This window comes from Bos grunniens, chromosome X (genome assembly GCF_055505025.1).
Source record: "Bos grunniens cultivar Pamir isolate PY7600 chromosome X, Bosgru_T2T1.0, whole genome shotgun sequence".
NCBI classification, from domain to species: domain Eukaryota; kingdom Metazoa; phylum Chordata; class Mammalia; order Artiodactyla; family Bovidae; genus Bos; species Bos grunniens.
The window spans coordinates 68,090,286-68,107,690 of record NC_141194.1 but is presented as its reverse complement, the minus strand read 5'-3'; the positions used below and the strand labels follow the sequence as shown (position 1 = coordinate 68,107,690).

The following is a 17,405-nucleotide window of genomic DNA, read 5'->3' as shown; positions in this document are numbered from 1 at the left end:
GCCAAAATACTGGAGTTTCAGCTTTAGCATTATTCCTTCCAAAGAAATCCCAGGGCTGATCTCCTTCAGGATGGACTGTCACAGCTTTATATAAAAGCTTGCAGTCCTTAGTTCCTGAAGAAATCTTTCAGAATATTAAGTTCTGGACAGAGAAGTCAACTGCATTGCTGTGCTAGGTTATTTTGTGTGTGATTTCCAAAGCTTGTTTGGACTTGGTAAAAGGTCTTTGTTTTGGTCTTGATCATTGACATTTTGTACCCTTGGTTATTCTAAATGATTTATTGATGTATTTGTAGGTATTTGATCTCATGTCTTGATGAGGTCAGAATTCCCTTTTTCCTGAATGGCTCCAAATGTTGAGTACACAACTCATTTGAGCACCAGAAGTGGGATAAGCAAAAGTTGCAACTTATTTACCCACTGGAAAAAGGAAGACATGCTTTGCAAATGCAAGGAGATAGTACTTTTGGGGACACAGGTAGAGAGCCAGGGAGAGCAGCATTTCTTTGTTTTTCAAACTTTTCAAAGATTAAAAATAAAATCTTCATCAATGAAAAAACTTATTTCACCTGAGAAGCCTTCTATTATCATTCATCTCTTTGAGTTTCTATTCCTTCATATGTTAAAAAGGACCAAAGTTATTACTTACTTCATATATTGTGATGATCAGATGAGACAATGCATGTGAAAGTTATTTTAGACCACATAGTAGACTGTACAAACATTTTACATTAATTTTCTCAGCTTTAGGCCCACTACCTCTATGAAACTAATCTCAATGCAAAGTGACCTTACCCTTGTAGAGTAAGAGTGGCTTACACCACATCTTAAAATTTCTAATATCTCTTCAGAAATCCAGTGGCTCTGAGAGTAGGATAAAAAGACTGGTGTGAGTTGAAGTGTTTTCCTTTGAAATATTCATGGTGGTAGTCATCTGGAGTATAAACTTTATTCACGCAGGGCTGGTCTTCACTGGTGGGCCAGGCCTTCAGGAGATTTGTTTTATTTTTGCTGTTTAGAGAAGAATAAGGAAACAGCTTTATGCCAGCACCTAGCATTTGGGAAAAAAACAGTTAGCCCCATGTACCATGTATAGCCCCACAGGCAGTTACAGGCAAAAGAGCAGATTAATCATGAGAGTCTGAGAGGCACTGGGGCACAAGGCAGAGTTGTTTACAGCTGAATTCTGCATGAGAGTGAAGGGAGATATTCTCCCTTTGTAGAACAAAGTATAATTTTGCTGCTCTGAGAGTGCTAAGGAATCCAGAAATCCAGTGTCTTGTGGTACCTGAAAATAACTCATTTACTTATGCTGAGTCCTGGCAGTAGTGGCAGTGGGGAGGTGTTGCTTGCAAATAGCTTTAAGAGTAGTGGGCTTTACTTGTGGGTAAGGGCACTTACAAATCATCATAGGCCCTAGGCTGTGGAGTTCCCAACCACCATTACATCAAATATAATAAAATATACCCACAGTACACATGAAAGATAATTTTATTGCTTCAAAAATTATCAATGATATTTTAAATGTTACTTTTAAAGTTATTTGGCTACAATGAACTCCTTTAATTTACAATTGGCTAAGATTTCTAAGAAAACATGATGCATGAGGGCTTCCCTTGTGGCTCAATGGTAAAGAATCTGCCTGCCAATGCAGGAGATGCAGGAGACCTAGGTTCAATTCCTGGGTCAGGAAGTTCCCCTGGAGAAAGAAGTGGCAACCCACTCCAGTATTCTTGCCTGGGAAAATCCCATAGACAGAGGAGCCTGGCAGGCTACAGTCCATGGGGTCACAAAAGAATCAGACATGACTTAGCGACTAAACAGCAAGATTTCTCAGTAAACATGATGTATACTTGGGAATTCTTATAAAGTGAGAAAATATAACCTACAAATTATTTTCAAATGTAATGCAAGTTTTTATGAATATTAAAAGTAACAGTGATTGAAGTTTGCATATATTAAGTGTTTATTTCCACATTGCAGTTTTTTTCATATTTCAGAGCCAGCAAGAATAAAATGACCCTATTATGGAACTAGATACCTAAGCTGTGTGGGCACTGGTGGTGAACACATGTGAGACACTACCAAGGACTCCCAGAAGTACTTGGGAGAAATTTTCAAAGACCTGCAGTCTTGCATTATGCAGGTGTAGAAAGAGCTGATGAAAGTCAGAATGGCTGCGATCCAAAAGTCTACAAGCAATAAATGCTGAAGAGGGTGTGGAGAAAAGGGAACACTCTTACACTGTTGGTGGGAATGCAAACTAGTACAGCCACTATGGAGAACAGTGTGGAGATTCCTTAAAAAACTGGAAATAGAACTGCCTTATGATCCAGCAATCCCACTACTGGGCATACACACTGAGGAAACCAGAAGGGAAAGAGACACGTGTACCCCAATGTTCATCGCAGCACTGTTTATAATAGCCAGGACATGGAAGCAACCTAGATGTCCATCAGCAGATGAATGGGTAAGAAAGCTGTGGTACATATACACAATGGAGTATTACTCAGCCATTAAAACGAATACATTTGAATCAGCTCTAATGAGGTGGATGAAACTGGAGCCTATTATACAGAGTGAAGTAAGCCAGAAAGAAAAACACCAATACAGTATACTAACGCATATATATGGAATTTAGAAAGATGGTAACAATAACCCGGTGTACGAGACAGCAAAAGAGACACTGATGTATAGAACAGTCTTATGGACTCTGTGGGAGAGGGAGAGGGTGGGAAGATTTGGGAGAATGGCATTGAAACATGTATAATATCATGTATGAAACGAGTTGCCAGTCCAGGTTCAATGCATGATACTGGATGCTTGGGGCTGGTGCACTGGGACAACCCAGAGGGATGGTATGGGGAGGGAGGAGGGAGGAGGGTTCAGGATGGGGAACACATGTATACCTGTGGCAGATTAATTTCGATATTTGGCAAAACTAATACAATATTGTAAAGTTTAAAAATAAAATAAAAAAAAAAAAAAGAAACTTGGCTTTTTATTATATCAGGTGACCCATACTAGTACCTGTAATCAGGTGAGACTGAGAGAAACTCAAGTTAGAGATCAAAAATGTGTGCCAATGGAGTGACCTAGGAGTAAGAAGTTACCAATCAGCTCAAAAGAAACTGGGAGAGTGAAAAAAAAAAAAAAAAAAGACCAACAGATTGTGGCCTCTTATTGAAGCCTACAGTAACTTATTGCTTTTTCTCTTGGTTAGATTGGCTGCCTCAGGGAGGATTCTGGGCTAAAATTTCTCAAACCAAAAACCTAAGAGTGATCCTTGACTTCTTCACCTTCCCTTAAATCCTATATCTCATTTCTCATTAAGTTTTCTGGATTTTACCTCTAAAACATCCTGAATCCACTAACTTTTTTCCTACCTCCTCTACCAGCACTCTGGTCCAAGACACCATCATTTCTCTCCTGCACTATTTCAATAGTTTCCTAAACTGTATCCTGCTTCCAGACTTATCTACTTACATGTATATAGAAATACACATGCACATTATCAACTGTCCATCTACCACACAGCATCCACAATTATCTTTTAAAAATGTAAGCCAGTTCATGTCATTTCCTTCTTAAAATGCTCCAATGGCTTTCTATGTCGCTTGGAATAAAATCCAAATAGCCCATATATAATTTGGTCTCTGTCTATCTTACTAGCTTCATGTCCCACCACTCTCCTTGAGATCCACTATGCTCTAGCTACTGCAGTCTTCTCTTAAACCATCAAGATATTTCTTATTAAAGAGCCTCTGCACATAATCTCTCTGCCTGGAATAGTCAATCTTCCATTTACCCATGCCTGACTCTTATACTTTTGAGTCTTATACTCTTGACTCTTATACTTTGAGTCTCAGTACAACGGTCACCTCCCTCAATCTCTCTCTGATCACACTCTTTAATGTAACTCCCACATTATTCTCCTGGTACTATATTTAATTTGTAGAACTTACTATTATTATTTATAAATATTATTTACAAATATTTACTTTTATTTATAAATTTATTTATAAATATGTTCCTCATATGTTGCTTTGCTCTTTTTAATTTAATTTTATTTTTTTAAAATATAAATTTATTTATTTTAATTGGAGGTTAATTTCTTTACAATATTGTGTTGGTTTTGCCATACATCAACATGAATCTGCCACGGGTATACACGTGTTCCCCATGCTGAACCCCCCTCCACCTTAGTCACCTGAAGTAAGCTTCATGAGAGCAGAGACTGTGACTTTCTTGTCCACTCTGTTCTTAAAGCAGGTGCTCAATAAATATTTGATGAATGAATTAGTACAACATATTACATCAGGCTTGTTTACTAGTTATTTTAATTTGCATGTCTTAGCTTCACTCCCTGCATTAGAATACAAGCAGTAAAAAATTGACCCAGGCAATGTGTGAGATAGTAAAGAAGGAAGGAGACAGCTTCTGGGAAACCAATTGTCTTGCAGATGGAGTGGATGACTAGGACATCATCAAATGGCTCAGTAGGTAGCTCACAGAAGGCATACGTTTTGCCTGATTCTTCTGTGAAATTATGCTGAGGATAGGACAGAATAATGAAAAATTTTCAGGTCTCAAACAGGGTATCATCTCTATGGAAAGTTTTGACACTCACTTACATGCCCATCTAGGGAAATAAAGACTTTCTCTCTCTGCTTGATTGTTGACACACTCATTTTTGTCTTGTATTTCCAACTTGTATCTGATTCTGCCTGGTTTGGAAGTAGAAAATGAATATGATTATTGTTGTGTTTAGAACTGCTTGAAATATGCATTTCAAAACTAAATAATGACCCCACATCCTCTTCTCTGCATAGAAAGTTAAAGCCACAATGTATTTCAGCTAGTCGGGCTATTTATGGAGTTCCCAGTGCACCCCCTTTTGTGTTATTGATGAAGAAACTGAGATCCAAGGAAGAAAAGTGATTTGACCAAATCCATGTCTGTTGACTACCAAGCCAACTACATTATAAGCTCTTTAAGGAAATTTACTATTTCTATATTTTATTTTCTCAAGTGCAGAGTGTTAGGTACACAGTAGACCTTTATGTGGCCTTCCCTGGTGACTCTGTGAAAAAGAATCCCCTGCCAATGCAGGAGACTCGGGTTCGATCCTTGGGCCAGGAGTATCCCCTGGAGAAGGAAATGGCAAACCACTTCAGTATTCTTGCCTGGGAAATCCCATGGACAGAGAAGCCTGGTGGCTACAGTCCATGAGATCACAAAGAATTGGAAACAACTTAGCAACTAAACAACAACAACAGATCCTTAAGTATTTATTGGCTATCGTATGGTATGCAGTGGGCCATATTGTGAATATTTTTTTGCCCTTCAAGAAATTAGTCATGTCTTTCATTCTCTGTCTAATGTTTTTTCCTTATGAATTAAAACTATAGCCAATAAGTTAAGATAAGTGATATTGCATTTCATAAAAAGCAATATTAGGGAATTAAAATTTGTACTCGTCCTTTCATTCTGTCTTAGGATGTCTTCTCTCTTTATATCTATAACCAAAATATATTTTTTTCTTAACATAGATTACTCTAGAAAAGACAGTTGCAAAATACTATTTGTTCATTCATTTATTCATGCACTAATTCAACACATAGGTCCCAATGACATGTTGTGTATGGAAGAGAGAGATACAAATACACAATACAAGGATGTTAGGAGTGTTATAATGGAAAGGCAGGCAAATCACTATGGTAACTGTATGATCCAGTTAGGAAAACAGAAGATATTATGCGTTTTAAGAAAAAGGGAATTCATAAAGATGCTTAGTTACACTGATGTTGGAAATATGAAAGAACAAAATGAGAAAACCAGAGAACCCAGAGAATGATAACCACGAAGTCACTAGGGCTGGGGAAATAAAAGATCTATGGAGGGAAGTTATGAACAACTGTTTTTTAAATCTTTGAGAAAGAGACATGGCACACTGGACCTCTGAAGAGTAAGTGCAATTTAAAGGGTCCTAGGACTCCTGGTGGGGATGTGGCTCAGTGGGTATTGGTCCAAAGGTTGCAGCCTAATTGATGAGAAATTGATTCTGATTGTCAAGGGAAAATGACTTAGTTGCTGCTTTGAAGGTACGCAGTGAGACTGGGTGCTGGCAGTTCAGAGAGAAGCTGCTGGATGTGTTGATAGGAAATGGAAAAGAGGGGAAGGATGTTCCTTTCCCTTTTTTCTATTTCCAGGTATCACTCTAGTTGCCTTCTATCGGCACAGCCTAACTAGAGATCATTTGGCAAGGGTGTCTGGGAAGTGTGGTTTGTAGAATTTATTACAGATCAGTCTATAGAAGAGTGGGGTTGAAGCTGAGAGAAATAAATAAATAGCCAGCATAATAGTGAAGGACTAATTAAATCTGAATGAAGGAAGATAAAATTAGGCAGTATTAGAAATCAGTAATTCAGTGTGAATCACTATGAATAGGATTTTAAGAGAAAAGGAGATGGTAGGGATTGAGATGGGAAAGTATTCCAGGTGAGAGAACAGGAAGAAAAATATGCATGACTGCTGACAAGTACAAGGAATGCCAGAAGAATAGTCTGGAGGGTATGTATGTGGAGGATGAAGTGGGAGATGAATTCTAGAAAAGTTGGCAGGGGCCATGTTATTGAGGATCATGTGAGTTTAAGGTGTTCAAACCTCAGTTTTTAGGCGGTGGTTAGCTGCTCAATCATGTTCGACTCTTTGCAACCGCATGGACTGGAGCTTGCCAGGCTCCTCGGTCCATGGGGATTCTCCAGGCAAGAATACTAGAGTGGGTTGACATGCCCTACTCCAGGGGATCTTCCCAACCTAGGGATCGAACCCCGGTCTCCAGCATAGCAGGAGGATTCTTTACCCTCTGAGCCACCAGAGCAATAGTAAACTATCGAAATGCTATAAGTAAAAGATGAAAATGGGTCTGATTTGTGTTCAGTAAGATCATTCTGGTGGCAGTGTAGGAAACAGATGACATGTTATAGGGGAAAAACTGGAGGCAGATGTACTATTTTGAAGGCTGGTTGTAGTAGAGGAAAGAGAGAGGGTTAAGGAATCCAGTGGAACAGTAACACTGGGATGGAGAGCCACTATGGAAAAGCTAAGGAGAGTTTGCAAGTATTTCATGATAGAAGCAATTTTGTTCAACTTTCATCTGCCCAAATGGTTCTGAAGGTTAGAAAGTTCTTTGTTTTTCTGTGCTGAAATCTATCATTTAAGCTTCTAGCTATTGGTCCTGGTTCTATCCTTTAGACATCAAAGAATAAGTATGCTCCTTTTACATGAGTGCCCTCCATTAACTTTAAGATAGTGACATATCTAATATCTTCTGATGTGGCCAGGAACTTTAATAATCTCAAGTTTCTTGGTTACCTTGATACTGGCTTTTTGTTTGTTTTTATTCCAATTAATTTATTTTAATTGGAAGGTAATTACTTTACAATATTGTCATGACTTTTGCCATATGTCAACATGAATCGGCCACAGGTATACATGTGTCCCCACCCTCATTCTCAAACACCCTCCCACCTCCCTCCCCAACCTATCCCTCTGGGTTGTCCCAGAGCACTGGCTTTGGGTGCCTTGCTTCATGTACTGAACTCACACTGGCCATCTATTTTACATATTGTGGCTTAGCTGGTAAAGAATCTGCCTAGGTTTCTTTACCAATGTGGGAGACCTGGGTTCAATCTGTGAGTTGGGAAGATCCCCTGGAGAAGGGAAAGTCTACCCACTCAAGTATTCTGGCCTAGAGAACTCCATGGACTGTATAGTCCATGGGGGTCACAAAGAGTCAGACACGACTGAGCGACTTTCACTTCATTTCACTAATGTACATTTTGAACTAGTTATAGGCTTACAGGAAATTGGAGGTATAGTACAGAGAGGCACTGTGTACCCCTTCATCCGTCTTCCCCTAATGATTACTTCTTTCATAACTACAGTACAACATCAAAACCAAGAAATTGACATGGTACAATGTGTATATACAATTCTGTGTCATTTTGTCATAGTAGATTCCTATGACCACCATTCCAGTCAACACAGAGAACTGTTCCATCACCACAAAGATCTCCCTTGTGTTACCCTTTTAGTCATATACTCCCCCTTCCCTGCTATCCCTAAACCTTGACAATCACTAATCTGTTCTCCCACTCTAAAAGTTTGCCATTTCAAGAATATTATATAAATGGATTCATAAAATATGTACTCTTTTGAGATTGTTTTTCCACCTAGCACTGTACTCTTGAAATACATCTGAGTTGTTACATGTGTAAATAGCTTATTCCTTCTTATTGGTGAACAGTATTCCAATATTTGGGTGTAATACAATTTATTTAACCAGTCACTTATTAAAAGGTATTATGGTTGCTTCCAGCTAGCTATTGTAAGCAAAGATGCTATGATTAGGAATAAAAATGCTACAGGTTTTTCTGGGGATATAATTTTCATTTCTCTGGGATAAATCAGCAAGAATGCAATTGCTAGTGAAAGGTTGTTGTTGAATCACGCGAATACACCGGGATTCTTGGCCCCCGGAGGAGAAGAATTCAATCCGGGGCCAGAGACGAGGCTTGATCGCTCAGAGCTTTTGTGTAGTAAAGTTTTATTAAAGTATAAAGGAGATAGAGAAAGCTTCTGACATAGGCATCAGAAGGGGGCAGAAAGAGTACCCGCTTGCTAGTGTTAATAATGAGGTTATATAATCCAAAGAATGTCTGGAGGTTGTAAAGACCTCCTCCGACCTACTCCCATAATTTACATTTTAAGATAACACTGTCCTCAGGCAAGATACATCCTTGTAAAGACCAGATATGCTCCCATAATTAACTTTTTAAAATAACAGAAGGTTGAATCCAAAGACTGTCCGTAGGCAGGATACATTATTGGTATATAATCCTAAGGAATGTGGAGAAAGAAAAAAAGTTTGTCCTTTTTTCCTCCTTGAGAATTCCAGACCCCTCTCTCTTTGGGGACCCCTAGACTCCCTATCAACCTGCCTAGGAACTGACTCTCTCATTCCCCCCTTTTCTTTTAGGAGAATTATGTTGCCTAGGGAAGAGGGGCGTCGTTCTCGTTCCATAACTGCTTCCAAGCTGATAAGGGGCGCTGTCCCTAAATTGGTGAGGCAACATATTCTCCTAATCCTCATATTGAGGATATCTGATCCAGGGGCCCCAAATAGTAGCTGGAGGAAGCTACAGCAGTAGCAGGAGTTTGAGCAACCATTTGTAACTTAAAAGCTTTCATGCGGCTAGAAACAAATCCAGTTATACAATTACAGATGCAGGGAGCAAACAGGAAGAACAAAACAACCAGAATCAAAATTAAAAGTCACATTATGTCCATAGTTAGAGTACAAAGTGTTGCACCAGTCCATTTTAGGGTTGGTAGATGTCATCAGATGAAGAAGAGGCATCGCATGTGATTGTTGTCGAAGGTATTCACAGACTTGGAGAAAGTCTTTTCCTTGAAGTGGGGATGTCCACCACAGGAAGCCTTCCACTGATGAAGAGGGGAGCTCTCCGCAGACCCAGCAGTTAGACCGATTGTGGAATGCAGCATAAGAGTGAGCCCAGGACAGGAAGACATTGTCTTGAGGATCAAACTGCAGACTCAGGATTTTTGGAGTCAGCAGAAGTAGACTCACATAGATTATCAGGCCCATCCGCTGCCCTTTGTTTAACTCTAGAGCTCGGGTCAGAGCCACAAGCTCCGCTAACAGAGCACTGGTTCCCTAGGGGAGAGATTTTGCTTTCAAAACCTGTTCAGCAGTCACCACGGCGTAACCTGCTTTACGCTTTCCATCCTGAACAAAAGAACTGCCATCTGTAAATATTTCCATGTCAGGATTGTCTAATGGGGTATCCTTTAGATCCTCCCGAGCTGCATAGTTTAAAGTTAGGAATTGAGAACAATCGTGATCAGGTGTTTCATTTTCCTTCTCAGGAAGGAAAGTGGCAGGATTTAAATTTCCACAAACTTTAAGCTTAGTTACTGGTCCTTCTAACAACAATGACTGATACTTAAGAAGCCTACTGTCTGTCATCCAAATATTAACCTTAGAGTTTAAGATTCCACTCACATCATGAGAAGTCAGTACAGTAAGGTTTCGTCCATTAATTATTTTTAAAGCTTCAGGTGCTAATAAAGCCGCTGCCCCAATTACTCTTAGGCAGTGGGGCCACCCACATGAAACTACATCTAATTCTCTGCTTAGATAAGCAATAGGTTGCTGGTGAGGCCCTCGGGGTTATGTCAAAACTCCCAATGCCACACCTTTTCTTTCAGTGACAAACAAATTAAATTCTGACCCTGTGGGCAAGCTCAGAGCTGGAGCTTGCAGGAGAGCAGTCTGAAGAACCTTAAAAGCCTTTTGAGTTTCTGGAGACCAAACCAGTTTGTCGGTTTGGGCCTGCTGAGTTTCAGCTATAAGTTGATATAAAGGCCGGGCAAGTTCCCCATAACCCGGAATTCAAATGCGACAGTAACCTGTGATTCCCAAAAATCCTCTCAATTGTCTTAAAGTCATAGGTAGGGGGTGATTTAGTATAGGTTTAATTCTCTCAGGGCCTATGGCCCTAGTCCCTTCTGATATGATTAGGCCCAGATATCTAACCGATTGTTGACAAAGCTGAGCCTTTTCTCTTGATGCCTTGTAACCACAGCCTGCCAGAAAGTTTAAGAAATCTTCTGAGGCTCGCGAACAAGCTTCCTCTGTCTCAGCACAGAGCAAAATATCATCTACATATTGTAACACCACTGCTTCAGAGCTATTAAAGTTTTGTAAATCTCGTGACAAACTTTGTCCGAATAAGTGAGGACTGTCACGAAATCCCTGGGGCAAAACTGTCCAGGTTAACTGAGAAGCTGGCTGCGTAGGGTCTTCAAAGGCAAATAGGAATTGACTTTCTTCCGCCAAAGGCACTGAATAGAAGGCATCCTTTAAATCAATTACTGAGAAATATTTGGCCCGTTCAGGAATTTCAGACAATAGAGTATAAGGATTAGGCACCACGGGGTGTAAAGGAACTACAGCCTCATTTATTATTCGTAAATCTTGAACTAGTCTCCATTTACCATTTGATTTCTTTATACCCAAAATAGGAGTGTTGCAAGGACTGTTACAGGGAATTAATAGTCCCTGTTCCTTTAAATTTTCGATGATGGGTTTTAATCCTTTCTTAACTTCAGGTTTCAGTGGATACTGCTTCTTATGTGGAAATACGTGTGGGTCTTTGAGCTTAACAACTACAGGAATAGCATTTTGTGCTCGACCCACAGATTTTCCATCAGCCCATACTCTAGGATTTACATTTTGTTCAACTAAAGGGAGAGAAAGGGAGGGCTCCATATTCATGAAAACAGAGGCATGGACCTTGCTCAGTATATCCCTTCCCAAAAGGGGTGAGGGAGATTCTGGCACAATCAGAAACTCGTGTGAAAACAGCACAGAATCCCAGTTGCAAGATAAAGAATAACTGAAATAATACCTTTTGGCTCGTCCAGACAGTCCCATTACGGAAGCGGATCGGGAAGAAAGTGGGCCAGGGGCTTCAGTAAGCACAGAATAAGTTGCCCCAGTATCTAAAAGGAAATCGACGGATTGGCCCCCCACAACTATTAATACCCGGGGTTCCTCAGGTGTAATTAGGACGGGAGCTTGTGTGGGGACCCCCGGGCACCTTCAGTCCTGATTGTCTTGAGAGTCCGACCCCGGAGACCTACGCCTCTGGGGACAGTCTCTCTTCCAGTGTGGTCCTTTGCAGACCGGACATGGAGCCGGGGGCGGCTTAGATGCCTGAGGGCAATCCCGCTTGAGGTGCCCCTCCTTTCCACAGCAGTAGCAAGCCCATCCCTTTTCACCTGGGCCCCTCTGGGCATTTTTCTCAGGCTGTTTAAGAACGTTTTTCATAGCCATGGGGAAGGCTTCCGCCTTTTCCTTTGTCTTTTTTTGCCTTTCTTTCTTTTCCTCATATTCCCTACCATAATAGACTGTCTGAGCCAGTTGTAACAGAGTATCTAAAGACTGATTTGGTCCATACGCCTGTTTTAATAGCTTACGGCGGATATCTGGAGCCGACTGAGTGAGAAATCTATCCTTTAAGATCACTTTTCCCTCTTCACTTTCGGGATCAATCTCAGTGAATCTGCGAAGGCCTTCTCTCAGTCTATCTAGGAATTTACCAGGAGCTTCTTTCTCCTCCTGTTCTATATCTGCCAATTTGCCATAGTTTAAAGGCTTAGAACGCGCCTGCCTAAGTCCTTCAAGAATACATCTAACAAAATGACTCTGATCCCATCTTCCTTTAGCTGTGTTGTAGTCCCAGTCTGGTTCTATAGTTGGGACCGCCTGATTCCCAGTGGGGAGGGCCGCTATCTCGTTCTCCCTCTTCCCTACTGATTCATTACCAAGCCACTCATCTCCATAAGCAACCGCTTTTCCCAAAACTCGAGTCTTTGACTCAGGAGTCAGCGTTTGTCCCAAGATATACATCACATCCTTCCAAGTGAGGTCATAAAGCAGAGTAACACCTTTAAAAATTCTAATATATTTTCTGGGTCCTCTAAATAGTCTCCCAGATCCTCCTTGATTCTTTGTATTTTTTTGATAATAGAAAGGCTTATTAAGCTGGCATTACCAAAGAAAAAAAACCCATCGCAGTCGCAATCTGAGTAACCTTTAACCTCAGAGATGTTCTGGGAGCTAGAGCTCCATCTAGCTTCCGAACTTTCGATTCCTAGCGAGGCTAGACACTTTCTTGACTACGAATCCAAGTTTGGGACCTAAGCCACAGTACACAATAACAGTATAGATCACAAGTCCCTTGAAAGTCTATGATCCGATAGATTAGGTTAGTACTTCTAATTCCCAAGGAGTTATGAAATGGTCAAAGAGACCAAAAAGTTTGACCGAGAAAGGAGAGTTCGGTCCACACGCTTTGCCCATTTCTGGTCGGTTCCCGAAGGAGACATTGGGTGCCTCTTGGCATTGGCAGGTCGGTATAACGCCCCGACAGGTTTCTGCCATAAGCCCTATGAGATCACCGTGGAACCGCAGAGCAGAGCTCCTTACTTGTTTCACGCAGGGCATGCCATTCATTCACACAAGCACACGGTAGAGTTAGTAAAGCACAGCAGAAAACGTGTTCGCCAAGAGAACAAAGAACTAAAGCTCCAAGCATCCTTACCTTGTCCTGAAGGATCCTGGACGAGCCCCCAAGATGAAAGGTTGTTGTTGAATCACGCGAATACACCGGGATTCTTGGCCCCCGGAGGAGAAGAATTCAATCCGGGGCCAGAGACGAGGCTTGATCGCTCAGAGCTTTTGTGTAGTAAAGTTTTATTAAAGTATAAAGGAGATAGAGAAAGCTTCTGACATAGGCATCAGAAGGGGGCAGAAAGAGTACCCGCTTGCTAGTGTTAATAATGAGGTTATATAATCCAAAGAATGTCTGGAGGTTGTAAAGACCTCCTCCGACCTACTCCCATAATTTACATTTTAAGATAACACTGTCCTCAGGCAAGATACATCCTTGTAAAGACCAGGTATGCTCCCATAATTAACTTTTTAAAATAACAGAAGGTTGAATCCAAAGACTGTCCGTAGGCAGGATACATTATTGGTATATAATCCTAAGGAATGTGGAGAAAGAAAAAAAGTTTGTCCTTTTTTCCTCCTTGAGAATTCCAGACCCCTCTCTCTTTGGGGACCCCTAGACTCCCTATCAACCTGCCTAGGAACTGATTCTCTCACTAGGTTGTATGGTACTTGCACATTTAGTTTTAAAAGAAACTATCAAATTTTCACATATTGTACTATTTTATATTCACGTCAGCACTGTATACATGATCCAGTTTCTCTATATCCTTGCCAGCATTTGGTGTCATCACTATTTTTTAGTTTAGCCATTCTGATAGATATAAAGTGATATCTCATGACGGTCTTAATTTGCATTTTTGGATATGGAACAACAGACTGGTTCCAAATAGGGAAAGGAGTACGTCAAGGCTGTATATTGTCACCCTGCTTATATAACTTATATGCAGAGCACATCATGAGAAACGCTGGGCTGGATGAAGCACAAGCTGGAATCAAGATTGCTGGGAGAAACATCAATAACCTCAGATATGCAGATGACACCACCCTTATGGCAGAAAGTGAAGAGGAACTAAAAAGCTTCTTGATGAAAGTGAAAGAGGAGAGTGAAAAAGTTGGCTTAAAGCTCAACATTCAGAAAATGAAGATCATGGCATCCGGTCCCATCACTTCATGGCAAATAGACGGGGAAACAGTGGAAACAGTGTCAGACTTTATTTTTCTGGGCTCCAAAATCACTGCAGATGGTGATTGCAGCCATGAAATTAAAAGATGCTTACTCCTTGGAAGGAAAGTTATGACCAACCTAGATAACGTATTCAAAAGCAGAGACATTACTTTGCCAACAAAGGTTTGTCTAGTCAAGGCTATGGTTCTTCCTATGGTCATGTATGGATGTCAGAGTTGGACTGTGAAGAAAGCTGAGTGCCGAAGAATTGATGCTTTTGAACTGTGGTGTTGGAGAAGACTCTTGAGAGTCCCTTGGACTGCAAGGAGATTCAACCAGTCCATCCTGAAGGAGATCAGTCCTGGGTGTTCATTGGAGGGACTGTTGCTGAAGCTGAAACTCCAATACTCTGGCCACCTGATGTGAAGAGCTGACTCATTGGAAAAGACCCTGATGCTGGGAAGGATTGGGGGCAGGAGGAGAAGGGGACGACAGAGGACGAAATGGCTGGATGGCATCACTGACTCGATGGACATGAGTTTGGGTAAACTCCAGGAGTTGGTGATGGACAGGGAGGCCTGGTGTGCTGCGATTCAGGGGGTCACAGAGTCGGACACGACTGAGTGACTGAACTGAACTGATCCCACAGTTTGGGTTTCTATCTCAGGTTAGCTCCCTCAGATTATTCCTCAGGGCATGCAGGCCCGGTCCCCACACTAAGCATGCATTCCATGCCTCCCTGTTCAGGCCCTGCTTGCTGCTGGCGGACTCAAGCGTCCAGGCTACCTCTCCACTGGAAGTCGTGGCTAGGCGCATAATCTGTGGGTTCTTTTTTTTTTCCCTCCCAGTTACGTTGCTTTCCGAAATTCCAAAACTTCCCACAGACCCGCGGGTGAGAGGGTTTCCTGGTGTTTGGAAACTTCTCCTTCATGACTCCCTCCCCAGGATGGGTCTCTGTCCCTAACTCTTTTGTCTCTCTTTATATCTTTTATATTTTGTCCTACTTCCTTTTGAAGAGAATGGGCTGCCTTTCTGGGTACCTGGTGTCCTCTGCCAGCATTCAGAATTTGTTTTGTGGAATTTTCTCAGTGCTGAAATGATCTTTCAATGATTTTGTGGGGGAGAAAATGGTCTCCCCATCCTATTCCTCCACCATCTTCTGCACTCCCCCCAAAAGTCTGTTCTTTACATCTGTGTTTCTTCTTTTGCCCTGGTTGATTCTATCCTCAGCCACTGTGAGCTGGGTGACCTCCAGTCCCTTGTCTCCAGGCTTGAGAGTCTTTGGGCAGACCAAATGGAACATTCATGTACAAGGTTGCTGATATAAATCACGTAGGGGAAAAAAATTCATTTTGGTGTGGTCATCGTGTCAACTCCTAGTATTTCAGTTCAGCATGACCACATATATAAATCTCCTTTAAGGAACCAGAAAAGGGATATATGAAATAACATTTCTAAGAGGCATGGTCACTTGCTTTTATTAATAATTACTACTTGCAAAGCCTGGAAGTGCTTAAGATGTTCATATTTTTTGAACGATTGACTGGCTCCTTTATTTATACATATAAGAAAAAAAGCCAAGTGGGGAGAGGAAATCGTCTGTTGCTGCAGAAACGTGAAAGTCACATTTTTGGCACTGTTCCTTGGTTGATGTCATTCTGAGGAATGTGCTAAAGGCCATGATTTTCCAGAGGGAGCAGATATTCTTTTCATAGAAGGCTGTTTGTGGGCACTTATTGCCCTCTCTGAAGTCAGGCGAAAACCAAGTTAGGCCTTTTTCTACCATGTTTGGCAGTACCAGGTCAGGCCCACTTTGAAACAAAAGTCCAAAATCTTTGCTGGTCACTGTGCCCAGCCACTCCCTGAACCTTCTTATACCTTCTGACTATTCTCTTTAGGGGCCTCTTAGCTGCTTGGCCTTTGTTCAGGCTGCTGGTAAGGTTGATTTTCCCCTGCTGTGTGAAAGCACTAAGGGCTGCCAGGGGTGTTGTGTGTATTTAAGGGCCGTCCCTGAGCTGACTCCTGAGGTAGATCACAATGCCGCAGGTGGTGTGTTGGCTTGGGACTTGAATCCAGCTGTTTTCATTCCCTCTTACCTCCTAAATGGTCTCAAAGCAAGATGGGTTTACAGACACTACCCCTTCCTTCCTTGCTGAACCTGATCTTCATCATCTGATATGAAGCCACCCAGAGACCCTTTAGAAACTACTTGTCATGGTCTAGAAGACTTTGTTTGGGTCCATCTATCATCAAAGAAAGATTTTTGCATTACAAAATTGGTTAGAAGTTTATTGTGAGCCACACAAGGTCAGACCTCAGTTCTTATTATTTCTATCACCCCCTTAGCACATAGGCAGACATTTAAACTTCAGGATCATTCCCATCTTCTTACCTATGTTCCTACCTTAATTAAAATATGTTTTACTATATGCCTTGCACAAAACTACTCATACCTAGCTCACTTTTGTAGTCTCATCTGGTTCAGGCCCCTCTGCTTAGCTCTTAAGGTCCTCTAACATTTAACTCCAACTTTTATTTCCTGTCCCCCAGCACTCATTCTTTACAATATTTGTAGCCATTTATTCCTTTCACAAAGGAAAAGCTAATTAAGAAAAATTAATGCTCTAATGGAGACATTAAAACAAAGCACAGGGATAGCCCCCAAACAGCTGAGATCAGTTCTGTTCGAGGAAGTCAGAAAGAAAGTCTCACAGATGAGATGATGCTTAAAGGTGGATCTCTAACATTCAGAAAGAGCCCACCAAGAAAATACACTTCAGTGAGAAGTAAAAGAACAGTTTTCCAGGAGTCTGTGGGGCCCTGATCCTTTTCTTGGAAGAGGTAGCTAGAGTTTTTCTCACAGCCTTATCCTTGCAACCTGCTATAAGCTTCCTTGGAGCCAAGGAATCATATCTTATAGAGTATCAACAGTAGGGTATAGGTTCTTAGGTAATGTCTAGCTCAATCAATTTATTTTACTGATGAGGAATCTAAAAACAAACAAAAAAAAGGAAAGGTTAGTTACCTTTTAACACACAGCTAGTTAGTGGCAGAGGTAGAACTAGAGGTAGAAGGACTCCTGGACTCTCACTACAGGGCTCTTTCCACTAGATTGCTTTGTGGTGTTAGCAT

General features: G+C 41.3%; 1 long non-coding RNA gene across 2 annotated transcripts; it reads right to left on the bottom strand.

Moving 5' to 3' along the window:
- Nucleotides 1-483: 483 nt before the first annotated feature.
- On the bottom strand, nt 484-13,754 carry LOC147340658 (uncharacterized). Of its 2 annotated transcripts, none has more exons than XR_015159414.1 (3): nt 13,197-13,754; nt 4,631-4,727; nt 484-1,011 (listed from the first exon to the last, which is right to left on the bottom strand). It is a non-coding gene; the product is annotated as an uncharacterized LOC147340658 (long non-coding RNA). The 2 variants fall into 2 exon arrangements; XR_015159413.1 differs by having other exon boundaries at nt 4,635-4,727.
- Nucleotides 13,755-17,405: the final 3,651 nt, after the last annotated feature.